This window comes from Oncorhynchus keta, chromosome 16 (genome assembly GCF_023373465.1).
Source record: "Oncorhynchus keta strain PuntledgeMale-10-30-2019 chromosome 16, Oket_V2, whole genome shotgun sequence".
Classification (NCBI taxonomy): domain Eukaryota; kingdom Metazoa; phylum Chordata; class Actinopteri; order Salmoniformes; family Salmonidae; genus Oncorhynchus; species Oncorhynchus keta.
The window spans coordinates 17,466,313-17,485,729 of record NC_068436.1 but is presented as its reverse complement, the minus strand read 5'-3'; the positions used below and the strand labels follow the sequence as shown (position 1 = coordinate 17,485,729).

The window sequence follows — 19,417 nt, the reverse complement described above, 5'->3', positions numbered from 1 at the left end:
AAATTCTCTGGCAACAGCTCTGGTGGTCATTCCTACTTCAAGGTCTCAGAGCGAGTGACGTTACCGATTGCAACACCATTTGCGCGCACCCCTCTAACTAGCTAGCCATTTCACATCGGTTACACCATGATGGCTGACAACGTTCTTATCCCTTACTTGCTAGCCAGCTTATGGTAAAAAAATAACATTACATTTTCTGGCAACAGCTCTGGTGGTCATTCCTGCAGTCAGTTTGCACGCTCCCTCAAAACTTGAAACATCTGTGGCATTGTGTTGTGTGACAAAACTGCACATTTTAGAGTGGTCATTTGTCCCCAGCACAAGGTGCACCTGTGTAATAATCATGGAGTAAATGGCTTCTTAATATACCAAACCTTTCAGGTGGATTGATTATCTTGGTAAAGAAGAAATCACTAACAGGGATAAAAACTAATTTGTGCATGAAATTTGAGAGAAAGCTTTTAGTTCAAATGGAACATTTCTGGGATCTTTTATTTAATCTTATGAAACATAGGATCATCACTTTACATGTTGCATTAACATTTTTGTTCAGTGTATTTGCCGCCATCTTTTCAAGGTCTGATCTTCTGTCATTGATTGAGACAGGTGGGTGTCATTCAGAGCGACTCTTGATTTCTGAGTCAGGCTCATGACATGCAGCACTTTAGGGTGGACCGTCTGTGGGGTGGACACCCATCTGTCTTAACCATGGAAGTGTAGAAGACACTAGTGCCTTCCAAGTTGAGAATTAGGTATCGCCTAGTAAAGGCTTGTTGAAAAATGGTCCCCTATTCAATATCCAAAGCCATGACCCTGTTCATGGGAGGATAATCAATCACAAGACAAGTTATTTCAATAGCTGAATCATAGTGTAACATGAAGAATAATGACTGACTACTGAATGTCTGGTGGAGATGTACACATTTCACCATCTTCACCTTTTTTATCCTTGTGTGCTACACAGTTTAAAGCACCGGTGTGTAAAGGTCAACCAGTTTAACAAAACAGCTTGGGCAACATGGACAATGAACACTGAAAGAGACAAGGATGAAAATTAACAAGCTGTTGATCAGCCAGCAAATAGAGTTACAAAGCAGAGTTAGAGATTCTAATTGTATCTTGGCTGTATGGACAGGAGTTTCCTTTTGGCTCTCACACAATTGAGTGGGTTCAAGCTACACTGCTAATAAATCAGGAACGTCACATGCAGTTCTCTCAGCAGCAAGGCACTATGGGAAGTGAGGTCTGTAGGTGTTGTCCATTTTGTAGTTCATTCTCAAAGATCCCTTTTTAGAGGGAGGCAGGTAGCTGAAATAAGTTTACCTTAAGGTCACCTGTCTCTATGGAAACCATACAACACACCTACTGGTGTGGTTAGCTGGAAAATGGAAGGCCACATACTGAGTCCAGGTGAAGCAAATACAGTAGATTCCCATTTTGCATAAAAGGTTAGGTTTTTGCTAATAACAGGAAGGGACTTGAGGTACATTCAGTTATACAAGGGTATACTTAGATAAAAGGAATCAGCTAGTGGCATTCACAACAACACAGAAGTAGAAACATTTAACTTCTCATCTTGGCTGCATGTGGCTATTAAAAAGAAAAAGTGGACTGAACCGCAATAGAGTAAAGTGCCTGGGTCATAATGATTAGGGCACACCATAAGATACATGGTTTAAAACAGGTTTCAACAGAAAACAAGGTAGTCTCTCCCTGTATCTGTGCATTTCTTCCATTTGGTGCCTAATAAATACGACTGACTCATTTTACAGGGCCACACTGTTCTCCACATTGTTGGGATTCAGGTAGGTATATGACAGGGGCAAAGAAACATTCCTGCCTTTGATTTCAAAGTTGTATTTCTTCAGCACATTTTGAGTTTTGTGAATCAGTTCCAGAGGGTCTTCTCACTGAAGTGATCCTGATAGCCATTTCCAAGAGCGACCTAAGGACGCAAGAGGTGATGAAATTTGAAATTCATGAACCACTGATATTAATTATGACTACTGAGGAAATTATTTGAGAGTGTCATGAAATGCTTTAACGCCATATATAAATTTTTAAAAGCAGTTTCTCATATACTCACAAAGTCAGTGGACTGCCTGCTCAGAAGGTACACCGCTGCCATGCCATTAACGGTGGTGTTGATGTCAGGGAAGGTCTTCAGCATGGTGCTCTCAGTACACTGCCCCTTAGTGGTGGGAGGTGGATGTTGCAGACTGATGGGGAAGTTGGGCATCCAGCCCCCAAAATCAAACTGGAATGACAATGGTGAAATAGATCAAACTACTTTGCTTTTCCAATATAATTTAACAGAAACAAACTAAAATGATACAATCGGTTTCATCACCTGTCCATTGTTGACTGCAGCATGTTGGACAGACACTGTGAAGATCACCATGGTGAGAAACTTGATCAGCTCTGTCATCAACCTGAAAGACTGAGGGATTCCTGCATGGAGAAGGTACAGTAAACCACTTCATTCAGACACTGTGAAGATCACCATGGTGAGAAACTTGATCAGCTCTGTCATCAACCTGAAAGACTGAGGGATTCCTGCATGGAGAAGGTACAGTAAACCACTTCATTCAGACACTGTGAAGATCACCATGGTGAGAAACTTGACCAGCTCTGTCATCAACCTGAAAGACTGAGGGATTCCTGCATGGAGAAGGTACAGTAAACCACTTCATTCAGACACTGTGAAGATCACCATGGTGAGAAACTTGACCAGCTCTGTCATCAACCTGAAAGACTGAGGGATTCCTGCATGGAGAAGGTACAGTAAACCACTTCATTCAGACACTGTGAAGATCACCATGGTGAGAAACTTGACCAGCTCTGTCATCAACCTGAAAGACTGAGGGATTCCTGCATGGAGAAGGTACAGTAAACCACTTCATTCAGACACTGTGAAGATCACCATGGTGAGAAACTTGACCAGCTCTGTCACTGAACTGAAAGACTGAGGGATTCCTGCATGGAGAAGGTACAGTAAACCACTTCATTCAGACACTGTGAAGATCACCATGGTGAGAAACTTGACCAGCTCTGTCATCAACCTGAAAGACTGAGGGATTCCTGCATGGAGAAGGTACAGTAAACCACTTCATTCAGACACTGTGAAGATCACCATGGTGAGAAACTTGACCAGCTCTGTCATCAACCTGAAAGACTGAGGGATTCCTGCATGGAGAAGGTACAGTAAACCACTTCATTCAGACACTGTGAAGATCACCATGGTGAGAAACTTGACCAGCTCTGTCATCAACCTGAAAGACTGAGGGATTCCTGCATGGAGAAGGTACAGTAAACCACTTCATTCAGACACTGTGAAGATCACCATGGTGAGAAACTTGATCAGCTCTGTCATCAACCTGAAAGACTGAGGGATTCCTGCATGGAGAAGGTACAGTAAACCACTTCATTCAGACACTGTGAAGATCACCATGGTGAGAAACTTGATCAGCTCTGTCATCAACCTGAAAGACTGAGGGATTCCTGCATGGAGAAGGTACAGTAAACCACTTCATTCAGACACTGTGAAGATCACCATGGTGAGAAACTTGATCAGCTCTGTCATCAACCTGAAAGACTGAGGGATTCCTGCATGGAGAAGGTACAGTAAACCACTTCATTCAGACACTGTGAAGATCACCATGGTGAGAAACTTGATCAGCTCTGTCATCAACCTGAAAGACTGAGGGATTCCTGCATGGAGAAGGTACAGTAAACCACTTCATTCAGACACTGTGAAGATCACCATGGTGAGAAACTTGACCAGCTCTGTCATCAACCTGAAAGACTGAGGGATTCCTGCATGGAGAAGGTACAGTAAACCACTTCATTCAGACACTGTGAAGATCACCATGGTGAGAAACTTGATCAGCTCTGTCATCAACCTGAAAGACTGAGGGATTCCTGCATGGAGAAGGTACAGTAAACCACTTCATTCAGACACTGTGAAGATCACCATGGTGAGAAACTTGACCAGCTCTGTCATCAACCTGAAAGACTGAGGGATTCCTGCATGGAGAAGGTACAGTAAACCACTTCATTCAGACACTGTGAAGATCACCATGGTGAGAAACTTGATCAGCTCTGTCATCAACCTGAAAGACTGAGGGATTCCTGCATGGAGAAGGTACAGTAAACCACTTCATTCAGACACTGTGAAGATCACCATGGTGAGAAACTTGACCAGCTCTGTCATCAACCTGAAAGACTGAGGGATTCCTGCACAGAGGAGACAGTATGCCACAATGATCAGACACCAAACGAACAAATGATCCAGAATATAGTTTGGGAATGAGAAGCATAAGTGAACGGACACGTTTATTATCAGAAATCATTTAAGTGTAGTCTGTCAAATTGCACCCTTTTCCCTATATAGTGTACTACTTTTGACCAGAGAGCTGTTGCCATTTGTGATGCAGATTGTGTATTTAAATGAGAAAAGTGTAACCTGTGCTGGTTTCTGCCAGGAACCCATGGAAGAAGATCTCCTTGATCCAGTTCTGCAGTTCAGAGTCCTTCTGGACGTCTGAGTCACAGGTGTAGTAGTGACCAATCATTTTCTGAACAAACCTATTCAAAATATCCGGCATTAGCCAAAACACAATGACAACATAGAAAAGAGCAAAGATGCATTTTAGAAAACCAGGTACTAAGACAAGTGTTTTTCAGTTTTGTTTTGGTGAAGACATTCTTGAGTCTACTAGCAATTATAAATATTTGGGTCTTTTTATTGATGAACATATGACCTTTCTATACGGAACATCAGCCCTGGCCGACTCAGCAAGTAGAGCACTTTGAGTTAGAGGAACAACAAACTCATAGATATTGGCTATGTTACGTATTCCAAACGGTATCAGATATGCATGTGTCCTGTTCTGGACTATTCAGCAGGAGTGTGAGGTAACAAGAGGTATTTTTAAAACAAACATGTCCATAACAGAGCAGAACGTCACTTTTTAGGTGTCCACAAGTTTGCACCTATACTTGCAATAACTGGGGACATGGGCTGGAAACCCTGTGAGGTGAGATGGAAGGCCTGTATGACAATAACAGGGGACATGGGCTGGAAACCCTGTGAGGTGAGATGGAAGGCCTGTATGACAATAACAGGGGACATGGGCTGGAAACCCTGTGAGGTGAGATGAAGGCGTGTATGGTGAGACTTTGGAAGACTGTTGGATATGCCAACCGCCAGAATAGCTAGTGGGATCTATCCATTGGGGGAGCCTGGGCAACTGAAATGGACAACCTTTTTCAACAGTCTGACTGAACATCTATACGAAAACCAAATTAAGGGAGACAGATGATTAAAAAACAACTGCTGATGCAATATGGAAAAACTGGGTGGAGAAGATTAATTATAAACCCAAATTGAGAACCTTGTCTGATTAAAGGTGCATTTGTGTGTGAGTGATATCCAAGATGGCGTAGCAGTAAGTCGCCCTGTCGTCCCTTGTATATATCGCTTCTTTTTAGTTTTTTTTACATATTTTTCTTCGCATACCTCTTTAAAAACATTTTGCTAAACCTAAGCTTCCAAATACTCTCCTGCAACCTGCCTCACCCAATGTAGCTATTTTTCCTAGAGTATTTATATTTACTTCGGAACCGGAACCCCTCAACTGAAGCTAGCCAGCTAACCACCAGCTATGCTGGCGGTCTTCAGCTAACCAGTCATCAGCTAAACTTTAGCCCGGAAATCTCTCGCCAGTTCGAACAACGCGACTCTAACCAGAGCACAACGGACCTATTTATTTTTCATCCCCGGATTCCCACCGCAAACGGAACATTTTTCAGCTGGATCTTCACAACTAGCCATCTAGCTAAACTGCAACCCCGGATGATTACCCCTGGCTAGCGTTTCCACCCACTTAGCCTGAAGCTAGCCCGGCCAGAGCACCTATAGCATACTCCTGGGCTACAATACCCGGGCCCACGACCGGTCTGTCGACGTCACCGCATGAAGATTAATAAACAGACTCAACCCATCGCGACGTCCCCTAAAGGCTAACTCTAGCCCTCGCTATCTCCCTGCTTGCTAATTCGGCCTGCTAGCTTGTCTAGCTCCGGTCCGCTAACTGCTACCTTGTCTAGCCCGGGCCTACGAACTGTTAGCACAGGCCTGCTAACCGTCTGAATCACCGCGTCCCAAACACTCGACCCATTTACTTTCTATCTATTTTTGATTTTTAATTTGTTTATACCTTCCGGAAACCTGCCTCACCCAATGTGATACGGAATCGCTATTATATTTTTATTTTTTTAGAACACACTCAAGAACCTCCAGACGCTAACCAGCTAACTAGCTACAAGCTATTTAGTCATTATTAGTCTTTTTAACCTGGATAACACTCGCCAGTCCAGCTTCCCTGCCCATCCACCGCTGCCCCCTGGACACTGATCTCTTGGCTACATAGCTGACGCACACTGGACTGTCCATTAATCACGGTACTCCATTCTGCTTGTTTGTTTTGTCGGCCCGTTGCCTAGTCAATGCCATTTTACCTGCTGTTTGTTGTGCTAGCTGATTAGCCTCGCCTACTGTTTTAGCTAGCTTTCCCAATTAAACCTGTGATTACTGTATGCCTCGCTGTATGTCTCTCTCAAATATCAATATGCCTTGTATACTGTTGTTCAGGTTAGTTATCATTATTTTAGTTCACAATGGAGCCCCTAGTTCCACTCTTCATACCCCTGTTACCGCCTTTGTCCCACCTCCCACACATGCGGTGACCTCACCCATTACAACCAGCACGTCCAGAGATACAACCTCTCTCATCATCACCCAGTGCCTGGGCTTACCTCCACTGTACCCGCACCCCACCATACCCATGTCTGCGCATTATGCCCTGAATATATTCTACCATGCCCAGAAACCTGCTCCTCTTATTCTCTGCCCCCAACGCTCTAGGCGACCAGTTTTGATAGCCTTTAGCCGCACCCTCATACTACTCCTTCTCTGCTCCGCGGGTGATGTGGAGGTAATCCCAGGGCCTGCATGTCCCCAGGCACCCTCATTTGTTGACTTCTGTGATCGAAAAAGCCTTGGTTTCATGCATGTCAATATCAGAAGCCTCCTCCCTAAGTTTGTTTTACTCACTGCTTTAGCACACTCTGCTAACCCTGATGTCCTTGCAGTGTCTGAATCCTGGCTCAGGAAGGCCACCAAAAATTCAGAGATTTCCATACCAAACTATAACATCTTCCGTCAAGATAGAACTGCCAAAGGGGGAGGAGTTGCAGTCTACTGCAGAGATAGCCTGCAAAGTGATGTCATACTTTCCAGGTCCATACCCAAACAGTTCAAACTACTAATTTTGAAAATTACTCTCCAGAAATAAGTATCTCACTGTTGCCGCCTGCCACCGACCACCCTCAGCTCTCAGCTGTGCCCTGGACACCATTTGTGAATTGATCGCCCCCCATCTAGCTTCAGAGTTTGTTCTGTTAGGTGACCTAAACTGGGATATGCTTAACACCCCGGCAGTCCTACAATCTAAGCTAGATGCCCTCAATCTCACTCAAATCATCAAGGAACCCACCAGGTACAACCCTAACTCTGTAAACAAGGGCACCCTCATAGACGTCATCCTGACCAACTGGCCCTCCAAATACACCTCCGCTGTCTTCAACCAGGATCTCAGCGATCACTGCCTTATTGCCTGTATCCGCCACGGAGCCGCAGTCAAACGACCACCCCTCATCACTGTCAAACGCTCCCTAAAACACTTCTGTGAGCAGGCCTTTCTAATCGACCTGGCCCGGGTATCCTGGAAGGACATTGACCTCATCCCGTCAGTTGAGGATGCCTGGTCATTCTTTAAGAGTAACTTCCTCACCATTTTAGATAAGCATGCTCCGTTCAAAAAAATGCAGAACCAAGAACAGATACAGCCCTTGGTTCACTCCAGACCTGACTGCCCTCGACCAGCACAAAATCATCCTGTGGCGGACTGCAATAGCATTGAATAGTCCCCGTGATATGCAACTGTTCAGGGAAGTCAGGAACCAATACACACAGTCAGTCAGGAAAGCTAAGGCCAGCTTCTTCAGGCAGAAGTTTGCATCCTGTAGCTCCAACTCCAAAAAGTTCTGGGACACTGAAGTCCATGGAGAACAAGAGCACCTCCTCCCAGCTGCCCACTGCACTGAGGCTAGGTAACACGGTCTCCACCGATAAATCCATGATTATCGAAAACTTCAATAAGCATTTCTCAACGGCTGGCCATGCCTTCCGCCTGGCTACTCCAACCTTGGCCAACAGCTCCGCCCCCGCAGCTCCTCGCCCAAGCCTCTCCAGGTTCTCCTTTACCCAAATCCAGATAGCAGATGTTCTGAAAGAGCTGCAAAACCTGGACCCGTACAAATCAGCTGGGCTTGACAATCTGGACCCTCTATTTCTGAAACTATCCGCCGCCATTGTCGCAACCCCTATTACCAGCCTGTTCAACCTCTTTCATATCGTCTGAGATCCAAGGATTGGAAAGCTGCCGCAGTCATCCCCCTTCTTCAAAGGGGGAGACACCCTGGACCCAAACTGTTATAGACCTATATCCATCCTGCCCTGCCTATCTAAGGTCTTCGAAAGCCAAGTCAACAAACAGGTCACTGACCATCTCGAATTCCACCGTACCTTCTCCGCTGTGCAATCTGGTTTCCGAGCCGGTCACGGGTGCACCTCAGCCACACTCAAGGTACTAAACGATATCATAACTGCCATCAATAAAAGACAGTACTGTGCAGCCGTCTTTATCGACCTTGCCAAGGCTTTCGACTCTGTCAATCACCATATTCTTATCGGCAGACTCAGTAGCCTCGGTTTTTCAGATGACTGCCTTGCCTGGTTCACCAGTTACTTTGCAGACAGAGTTCAGTGTGTCAAATCGGAGGGCATGCTGTCCGGTCCTCTGGCAGTCTCTATGGGGGTGCCACAGGGTTCAATTCTCGGGCCGACTCTTTTCTCTGTATATATCAATGATGTTGCTCTTGCTGCGGGAGATTCCCTGATCCACCTCTTACGCAGACGACACCATTCTATATACTTTCGGCCCGTCATTGGACACTGTGCTATCTAACCTCCAAACGAGTTTCAATGCCATACAGCACTCCTTCCGTGGCCTCCAACTGCTCTTAAACGCTAGTAAAACCAATTGCATGCTTTTCAACCGATTGCTGCCTGCACCCGCATGCCCGACTAGCATCACCACCCTGGATGGTTCCGACCTTGAATATGTGGACATCTATAAGTACCTAGGTGTCTGGCTAGACTGCAAACTCTCCTTCCAGACTCATATCAAACATCTCCAATCGAAAATCAAATCAAGAGTCGGCTTTCTATTCCGCAACAAAGCCTCCTTCACTCACGCCACCAAGCTTACCCTAGTAAAACTGACTATCCTACCGATCCTCGACTTCGGCGATGTCATCTACAAAATGGCTTCTAACACTACTCAGCAAACTGGATGCAGTCTATCACAGTGCCATCCGTTTTGTCACTAAAGCACCTTATACTACCCACCACTGCGACTTGTATGCTCTAGTCGGCTGGCCCTCGCTACATATTCGTCGCCAGACCCACTGGCTCCAGGTCATCTACAAGTCCATGCTAGGTAAAGCTCCGCCTTATCTCAGTTCACTGGTCACGATGGCTACACCCATTCGTAGCACGCGCTCCAGCAGGTGTATCTCACTGATCATCCCTAAAGCCAACACCTCATTTGGCCGCCTTTCGTTCCAGTACTCTGCTGCCTGTGACTGGAACGAACTGCAAAAATCGCTGAAGTTGGAGAATTTTATCTCCCTCACCAACTTCAAACATCAGCTATCTGAGGAGCTAACCAATCGCTGCAGCTGTACATAGTCTATTGGTAAATAGCCCACCCATTTTCACCTACCTCATTCCCATACTGTTTATACTGTTTTTATTTATTTTTCTGCTCTATTGCACACCAATATCTCTACCTGTACATGATCATCTGATCATTTATCACTCCAGTGTTAATCTGCAAAATTGTAATTATTCGCCTACCTCCTCATGCCTTTTGCACACATTGTATATAGACTGCCCCTTTTTTCTACTGTGTTATTGACTTGTTAATTGTTTACTCCATGTGTAACTCTGTTGTCTGTTCACACTTCTATGCTTTTTCTTGGCCAGGTCGCAGTTGCAAATGAGAACTTGTTCTCAACTAGCCTACCTGGTTAAATAAAGGTGAAATAAAAAATGACCTACCTAAAAGCAAGAGATCACTCACTATGTGTACTGGTAAGATCAGGGATATTGACCCTGCGTATTTAAACAAGTTGGTATTGTGGTGAAATGGAAGAGGAAACACTAACTATTGTGACCTCGAAGAACTAGAGAATAAAACTTCTTATCCTCTATTACCCTTTCTACCATGATATACGCTTGTTCTTATTCCAGAAAGCACACCATATATACCCTGGTATTATGTGGCTGAGTGACGAGGAGAAATTGTCCATTGTGTATTTCCATTTGCGGAATATTACAAAAAAAGTTTGGACTAGAAGGGCTATCTATAATTAAATTGTAAAAATATTAGGCTTCTATGTAGTTTATGGCGTGTGCATGTAGATTGTGTATACTGTAGGCTTGTCTCCCATATGAATCTTCTTTGTGCCACACTAGGTTCAAGTGGCTTCTGTTCTTCCTGTATTTATTTATCTGTATATGGTATACATGTATATTATTTTACTGCTCTAGGGATGTTATTTACTATGTATTGATTTGTACCTTTATTCTATTTTTTACTCTTTATGCAATGAGCAACGCAGAGAAACCCGGAAGAAGAATTATAATTCAATAACCATAGTGAATTATTGTATTGTTCATGCATCAATTAATCCCATTAGGGAAGGGTTGCCAATTGACATTTTAAAAATGGGGGCAGTAGAGTTTAGTAGAATATAGTTTAAACTGAGCAATGCAAAATGCAGTTGCATGAGTTTATAATACACAAATCAAATCATTCTGCTTATGGAGGTATACAGAATTTCTTTATGCAGATCTGGGCTTTTTTTGCACCATGAAAATCTATAGGCCTGTAGAAACATTACCTGTGGACGATGTCCCACAGCCTGAGTCCATCTTCCCTGTAGAAGAAGTTGGGGATTGACTCCAGACCACGTGCTGTGATGTCCTCCGGCATACAGAGGGAGCTGTAGGTCAATGAGGCCATCGCTTTCTTCAGGAACTCCATCATCCCTGGACCTCCTATACTGGCATTCTTCAAGATGGGTTACATTACATTTACATTTAAGTCATTTAGCAGATGCTCTTATCCAGAGCGACTTACAAATTGGTGCATTCACCTTATGACATCCAGTGGAACAGCCACTTTACAATAGTGCATCTAAATCTTTAGGGGGGGTGAGAAGGATTACTTATCCTATCCTAGGTATTCCTTAAAGAGGTGGGGTTTCACCGTACAACTCCTTGGCCGCTGGTTCTCTCAAGCCTATCATTCCTACATCTCTCCTGACATCAACATCAGGAGAGATGTTGAAGGGTTAAAGGGATAGTGTGTCTGGGGACTCGCGATGAGCATTTATAAAATCGCAGATAAAGTAAACTCAGAGGCAAACATAACATCATGGCCCACTTTCCTGGAATTCCGATTTTTACGGGCTCCCGGGCACTCTACAGCATCCTGATAATTTTTTGATATGTTCGAAAAAGTACTAATCTAGTGTCGGCCATTAAGATACTAATGACTACCGTAAAACTTCCATTTCACAAGTTTAAGGACCAGACATGAAAATGGGTTTAGAATATTTGAGGAAATTATTGAGGATTAAGGAGGGAAATTAGAATGGACCAGAGGAAGCTAAAGGCTGCAGATTAAGTATCTGGAGAGATTGACCATAGGTTTGGCTTAGAGTCTCAGATAGACATCAGTCAGGCCATGGTGGATAGGAATTGCCTTCACCACAGAAGCCTAATAAGAGAACTCCAAGGGAGTCGGACCCTGGAGGGGAAGTGAGCTGTTCTGGACTGCAGGTGCTGAATGGTTGGCGATATAGCTGAGGTAGTACAAGATGCCCATGAGTGAGCCAACAGACCCAATGAGCAACGGTGGTAATTCCCTTCAAGGAAGGAAATGTGGAGGAACCAGGCTCAGCTGGGGAGCCATTCCTCTTTTGGCTGGTTGGGTATGATATTGTGCGTGAGGTAGATGGTGTCCATGAAATGAGGCATAGACTGGAGGTCTGTGCCAGATTTAATGCAGGTTCTGAGAGATGAAAGTTGTGGGCTGTCCTGATGTTGATGTCAGGAGAGATGTAGGAATGATAGGCTTGAGAGAACCAGCGGCCAAGGAGTTGTACGGTGTTGTCTTAGATGCCATGGAAAAGGCTCCAATGCGGAAGGATTGTCCGGAGAATGGGTCAGCAGGATAGCCGGAAAGGGATAGTATTAGTCTCAGATGGGAATGGAACCAGAATCTGTGATGAATAGTGTATCGGATGGAGGCATTTTGAGATTGAGCTGCAGGAAGCAGAAGGGTGGTTCGATGGTAGACGGCAGCCAGAACAGGTAGACTGTGGTTCCAAACTGATTGGTTTTGCTGTGTTTGATGTGTTTGATGGTGAAGTCTTTGTTGAGGATGGTTACATCTGACACGCTGGGATGACAAGGGTTGTAGATAACAGATGATAAACTCTGAACATTGCAGGAATCCCAAAAGAAACCTTGATTCTAGTGTGGAAGAAACTGATGGAGATGTAACCAGACCGGTGTTTGGATGCAGGCAGAAAGGATGTCCAAGGTGATGGGCTGGTGGACTTGTGCGTTGAGGCCCTTGAGAAGGTAGACTTGCGGGTGACAGGAACACGAAGACCCAGTAAGCAACTTGAGAAAGTGGCCTGATTCCAACCAGGTATGTCCAGATGGAGGATGTCTGCATGGAGAGGGGTGACAATGGCAGGTAATAGATGGTATGGAAACATCTCCAGGCTGTCCAGTAAGAGGACAGTGTCCTTGGTGCAATGGCAGATAGGATGGAGTGGCTGGGAGATTAGGAGAAGGTTCACGGGAAAGTCATCATGGTTTAAGGAGGGATTAGGGTTGGTAGGGGTTCTCCATACGGGGAAAAGCACCTGCATCTCTGAAATTGGAGGCGGGACAGAGAATCAGCGAAGGAGTTACATTGACCGGGTACATGTGCAGCTCTGAGAAGGAACTAATGGGTGACGGATGGCTAGGTTAGATGTCTTAAGAAACTCATGATAGGGAGGTAGTCAGAACGGCCCTTGTTAATGAGGTGTACTTCTCTCTGGAGGAACGAATGGTCAAAGGGCCATACCGAAGGTTGTCAGAATGGATGAGTATGGCCCTTCGACCATTCGTTCCTCCATAGAGAAGCAGCTATGACAATTAGGTACAACTCGAGAGGGGCAGAGGGGGCTGCAGGAAAGAAAGCAATCATCGAACGATCGATGATACGCTTCTTGCCTGAATACTTTTGGGTGGCAATTCCGAGGGGACTGATGCGGTAGGTGGAGAATAGCGGGGAAGAAAAGGGGCCAATCATAAACCCCTGCTTCACCTCCTTGACCAAGAGGGAGGAAACTGGCTTGTCAAGTGCAGAACAGAGGTTGGAGCAGAAGTGAGGAGACCAGAAAATATTTCAGGCCATCAAGAAAATAAATATTGGATAAAGGATGGTTCAGGGGGAAAGTCCAAGGCCGCAGCCATGGCGGTGAAGTTGGTGGGCTGGTGAGGTTGGCTAACAGTCATTTATCAGTAGAAGGAGTGGGATTGAGGGAAGGATTTTAGCGTCACACTACAGAATGTGTACGAGCTTGCATGACGAAGTGCTGCAGCCGTAGTTATTGAAATTGTTGCAGATTATGCAACCGGAGGAGAGCACAGGTTCGACCACATTGGTCCTTCCTCCCACAAGACACGGCAAACGCATAATATCATCTAGCAGGAGGAAGGTAGGGCGGAACAGCGAGCAGAGGCAGGGCAGATGACACTTCAGGGGCGACTGAGCAGAAAGAGAGTATGGTGGCAGGGTGGGATGGGCAACCACAGAAGTGGTAGGCGAAGGATACTTTGACAGCAAATATGCAACAGTAGAGCGCCACGTCGAGGGCGCCCCAGTATGTCATGCTACACTGAAGGAGCCTGGAAGCAAAAGCTTGCGAGAACCGGCAATGGAAGTCGTAAAAGGTTGCACCACCGTTTCGGTGGTGATTGGTAGTCATCCAACTCTTGAGAAGGATGGGATGAGCAGATGGAGTCTCTGTAATGGGAGAAAGCCAAGCAAAACTCTGGGACAGAGAACCTGGAGTGGTGAGGGTCAGTGGAGCTCAGGGGCACCTGGAAGAGGTCGTGGTTGATAATGTGGGGTAAGGCCTGTGCGGGAGAGGAAGTGAGGAGAGAGGCACGATTAACACCTACACCTTGTAGTATCTTCTGGCAGAGAGGGGAAGAGACTGCAGGTTGATTGAAGATCAAGAAGTTGGGTGGAGAATGAGCCGGGGTGGCAATAGAGAGAAACTGGTGGGCCAGAGAACACACAGAGAGAGATGGAAGGCAGGGGGGATGTTGAACTCCGGCGTGCAGGGTGGTGGGGAGAAAGACCTAGAGGCCAGATATGGCATTGCAGTTATTTTAAGGCCTGAAATAGTGATAGGGCACTGAAACAATGGACGGCAGCCATCTGGTTAAAGATGGTGTGTCCTTGATAATGGAAAGTCTAGAAATTGGTCTGAAAACACATCGGAATCGGAGGCAGTGAGCTCAAACTCCATAGTAAACGAAATAAGGACTCCAACTTAATTAGAACTACGATAAAACAAGGCTTATCACGTTCAGTGTCTTGCATGAGACGCAAACAGAGAGGATGAATGACTGTTCGGTCAGATTTAAGTAAGGTGGTAGTGGTGATTAAGGAGAGTGAGAACAGGTGTTGAGGTTGAATAACAGTTAGTAGCAGATGGAGCTTGTTTGAGGAGTTATGTTCAAGGCAGCTAGTGTTGCCAACAGTAGTTGAGGCTGATTGGCAATGGTTAGCTGCTGGTGCTTGTTGAATTGGCAGGGAGCTGCGTTCAAAGCAGCTAGTTAAGTGTTAAAGTCTGGTCCTTTCTCACAAATTTTTGTTATTCATTAACACCAATCTCTTATAAACAGCCGGGCATCATTTCATATTTTAACAAATAACACACAAGTGTAATTAGGCTTTGCATGACATATTTTGCCAGTCTGGTGTGGTGGAATCTAACAGCATCTTTATCGCATGCTGAATGATTGATTCCTGCCAAGCCAAAACGCAACTCTGTCTATAGCTAGGTTTCCATCCACTTGTCGATAGATTTTCAAGCGAATGTTCAAATATTCACCTAAAAAAATATGTGCATTTGAACGAATAGGAGTGTTTGTCAAACTGGCTTGATTTCCATCAAATCTGGGCTTGATGACCTAGTACACATAAAACAGGACATGTTTTCATGTACTGAGTAAAAAACAGAAGTTCAATGTGTTTCCATCACATTTTCAACTCTATGGTTTTGTCACAAAAACTGTTGAGATAAATAGCAAACCTCGTCTTGGCGCATGCTCTCTAGTCTAGATAACAGTTTGCTGATAAAGTGGGGAGGGTAGGATACATGATGAGATATGGATAAGAGCAAGATCATTTTTACTTGAAAATAAGTATTGGCAGCCGTGCACCGATCATCATGTCATCAGCATACAAATAATACCCTCGATATTTATTGAAAATTCGCATCAAACTCATCACCGTGCACTTAACCAAAATGCGCAATTCATCATAATGGATTTAATCTGTAGTCTAATAAACTCATGCTTTTCCACGCTGTGGTGGGAACACAACATATCATTGCATGTTTACTTCAACATGATAGTCATTATATCAATATTTGAGTATAAAAGCCTTTCCACAGCAATTGTGGCATAATCTATTTCACTGACAAAATGATCCACCCTTGTCTAGCTTATTTTGTTTTGTCAATATTAGGATGCTTTCCTGAATAAATGTGCTATTTCCTTTAGGCCTGTCAGGAGTTTTATATGCGTCATCTAATTCAGTGTTTTCTAACGGTGATCAGTGTTTTAAACATCAAACAGGGTTATCGATTACAGAACATGTGAATGACTGATTCCAGGGCTGCTTCGTGGTTGAAGCCAAAAAATGACAGGCTATTAATTACATGTTTATGGCTAAGAGGTTCACATAAATGTGTCCCAACAATGTAAACCTGACAGAGTTCAGCCCGATGATAGAATCACTCTACTGAGGTATGTGTTGCTAGGCGTACATCTCTTAAAGATAACCAGCTCATTATGATTTGGCTTGACTGATTCGTCAAATGTGAGAGGTACCCCAATGTTAAGATTATACAGTCTTCAGAAGGCCTTATTTGAGATTTACCGAGTGTTGTTTCATCCAAACTGTTTTTAAACCTCTACAGGCTCGGTGTCCCCACCGCGGGGCGGTTGAGTTGCTGTTCTGTACCTTGTCACACCACCCTGGATTACTGAGCTCTGCCCACCATTAACCTGTAGTTTTGCCTGCCTCTGTTCTAGTAATAAACATTTGTTACTTCGACACTGTCTGCATCTGGGGCTTTCCTAAAACGTGATAAGCGCTTGATGGTTTTTGACTGGTACTGTATATTTTCGGAGCCTTAAATATCCTAGATAAAGCACAGACAGTTAAACATCTTATTCATTATGATTTATCAATGCGTTTCTATGGGCTTCAGTAAAGGCAAAATTCAATATTTTATGAAATAATTTGTACATTTTTTGTGGGATACCTAAAGTGGTCGTAGCCTACTTTGCATTTAACATGGGAAAGTATTTCTGTTAACCCACAATACGGTTATAACAACTGGCTATACACGGACAGAGTGATAGACAAACGCACGCATCACACAAACAGACTGGAGCAATATTGCTGGAAATGAATTGGCAGATATTGTTTTAGGTTTCGCTTTTTAAGCCAATAGTGGCAAACCAGGGGTGAGATAATATTGCATTGATTAGATGGTGTCTAATACTTGTGAGATTTGTTAATGAATTGTTTGGCGAGCTAACCATGTGGTCTGCGAGCTATTGGTATCTCGCGATCAACCTGTAGGAGACACCTGTGCTAACTGATACAATCAGTTTCCGCTAGCATTGTGACATTCCATAAGTATTAGCGCATTATAGAACATAACACAATAAGAATGGAATAGGCAGTACCTCTGTGAACAGCCCATTCTCTGATATGAGGGCCTGTCTAGCTAGAGTGTTGATCTGCAGAGTGTAGCGGGAGTGAGAGATCAGGAGCTATGGAGAAAGATGGAACAATCGTACATGAAATTCACACCTAAAAATGCTATGTATTGTAGTATCCTACAACAATTTTCAATTATAAAAAAAATACATGCATTTTATATAAAATTTTTACAAATTCTTTAAGTTTCTCTGGAATTATCATGTTAAACATATTCAGTTGATTGGAAAATAACTCACAGATATTGTTCAATAACAGTTGAAAACATGCACAGCAGTAGGTATGTACCTTGTAGATGGGATGCACCATTGGTAGGTTACGCAGTGTCGACATGGCAAACACCTCAGCCAGCAGGTGAGTCCTCAGCAGGTGAAAGTTCAGCTCGTGTTCAGCGAAGTCAGCGCTCCTCACAAAGATCTTGGCCAGAAGCCAGTCATACTCAGAGTCAGTAGGAAGGAAGATGGGGTTGTCTTCTCCAGGCTCCTGCTTCAGCTGTGAAAGGAAATGCAAAACACAATCATAGCTTGTTTCATTAATTGAGTATGTGTATATTATTACTATAATTAATTTAAAGATAGAGTACCAGTCAAAAGTTGACACACCTACTCATGCAAGGCTTTTTCTTTATTTGACTATTTTCTACATTGTAGAATAGTAGTGAAGCCATCGAAACTATAAAATAAAACATATGGAATTATGTTATAAAGGGGATTTCAATTTGTGCTTTTCGTAAAACTCATTTCTTTGTTCTATTCATGTGCTATTCTATAAACCGATTTCTGTGTTCATGCAATGGTTGACTGTACAAATCCTCACTCTCAGCAGCTGCAATTTGCCCAGACAGTGTTTTGAGAACAAACTAAAGATATGTTTCAAGGTCTCAGCTTAGAGAGAAAGAAGCCTCGTGAGGTATTGGTCTGTCACATGAAGTAAACTAAATGGTAATGATGAATTAATTATGCAAATATAACTTGTCTGTATATTGCCGTATATATGTAAGACAACTGCTGGGTCTGCACAGGCAGAGCTCCTGATTGACATGTGTACAGTTCTTTTTGACATTGAAATGGTTCGAACCTCTCCAGCGCGCTGACAAACAATGATTTATTTAATATTCATTTTGAGTGTCCCTGTTAAAGAATTTCCACAACAATGTAGTAACCAAAAAAAAGTGTTAAACAAATCAAACCATATTTCAGATTCTTCAAAGTAGCCACTGTCTCTTCCGACAAAAGAAATGTCCTTTGTCTGAAGAGTACATTTTCGATTTTTGTTTCCAACCTCAGTGTCTTTGTGAGACGCAGAGTAGGTGAACGAACGTTCTGCTCATGTGTGGTTCTCACTGTGAAGCATGGAGGAGGTGTAATTGTGTGGGGGTGCTTTGCTGGTGACACTGTCAGTAATTTATTTAGAATTCAAGGCACACTTAACCAGCATGGCTACCACAACATTCTGCAGTGAGATGCCATCCCATCTGGTTTGCGCTTATTGGGACTATGACCCAAAACATGGCCCAAAACACACCTCCAGGCTGTGTAAGGGCTATATGACCAAGACGGCGAGTGATGAAGTGCTGCATCAGATGATCTGGCCTCCACAATCACCCGACCTCAACCAATTGAGATGGTTTGGGGTGAGTTGGACCTCAGAGTGTAGGAAAAGCAGCAAACAAGCGCTCAGCATATGTGGGAACTCCTTCAAGGCGGTTGGAAAAGCATTCCTCATGAAGCTGGTTGAGAGGATGCCAAGAGTGTGTAAAACTGTTGTCAAGGCAAAGGGTGACTACTTTGAAGACTAAAATATATAGTATTTTGATTTGTTGAACCCTTTTTTGGTTACTACATGATTCCATGTGTAATGTCTTAGTTTTGATGTCTTCTCTATCATTCTACAATGTAGAAAATAGTACAAATATAGAAAATACCCTTGAATGAGTAGGTGTCCAAACTTTTGACAGGTACTGGACATAAGTTTAATTGTTTAAAGAAAACGTTGTTTGGAGTGTTGTCTGTATGGTACATAAGGTCATATGATATAATATGAATCAAATTCTTAACTCTTTAGTTTTAGGTTAACAGTATATGCTGTTACGTAATTTCCGGGCAATATTTCTCTCCATTTAGGGGACC

The 19,417-nt window shown here is 43.8% G+C and overlaps 1 long non-coding RNA gene and 1 pseudogene across 7 annotated transcripts; one reads left to right on the top strand and one right to left on the bottom strand.

The window, feature by feature from the left end:
• Nucleotides 1-465: 465 nt before the first annotated feature.
• Nucleotides 466-19,417, bottom strand: part of LOC118375032 (hydroperoxide isomerase ALOXE3-like) — a 48,756-nt pseudogene continuing 29,804 nt past the window's right edge.
• Nucleotides 2,355-4,458, top strand: LOC127907992 (uncharacterized). Of its 7 annotated transcripts, none has more exons than XR_008065821.1 (6): nt 2,355-2,464; nt 2,780-2,884; nt 2,990-3,199; nt 3,515-3,724; nt 3,830-4,039; nt 4,145-4,458. It is a non-coding gene; the product is annotated as an uncharacterized LOC127907992 (long non-coding RNA). The 7 variants fall into 7 exon arrangements; XR_008065823.1 differs by having other exon boundaries at nt 2,675-2,884; nt 2,990-3,094; XR_008065819.1 differs by having other exon boundaries at nt 2,675-2,884; nt 3,620-3,829; nt 3,935-4,039.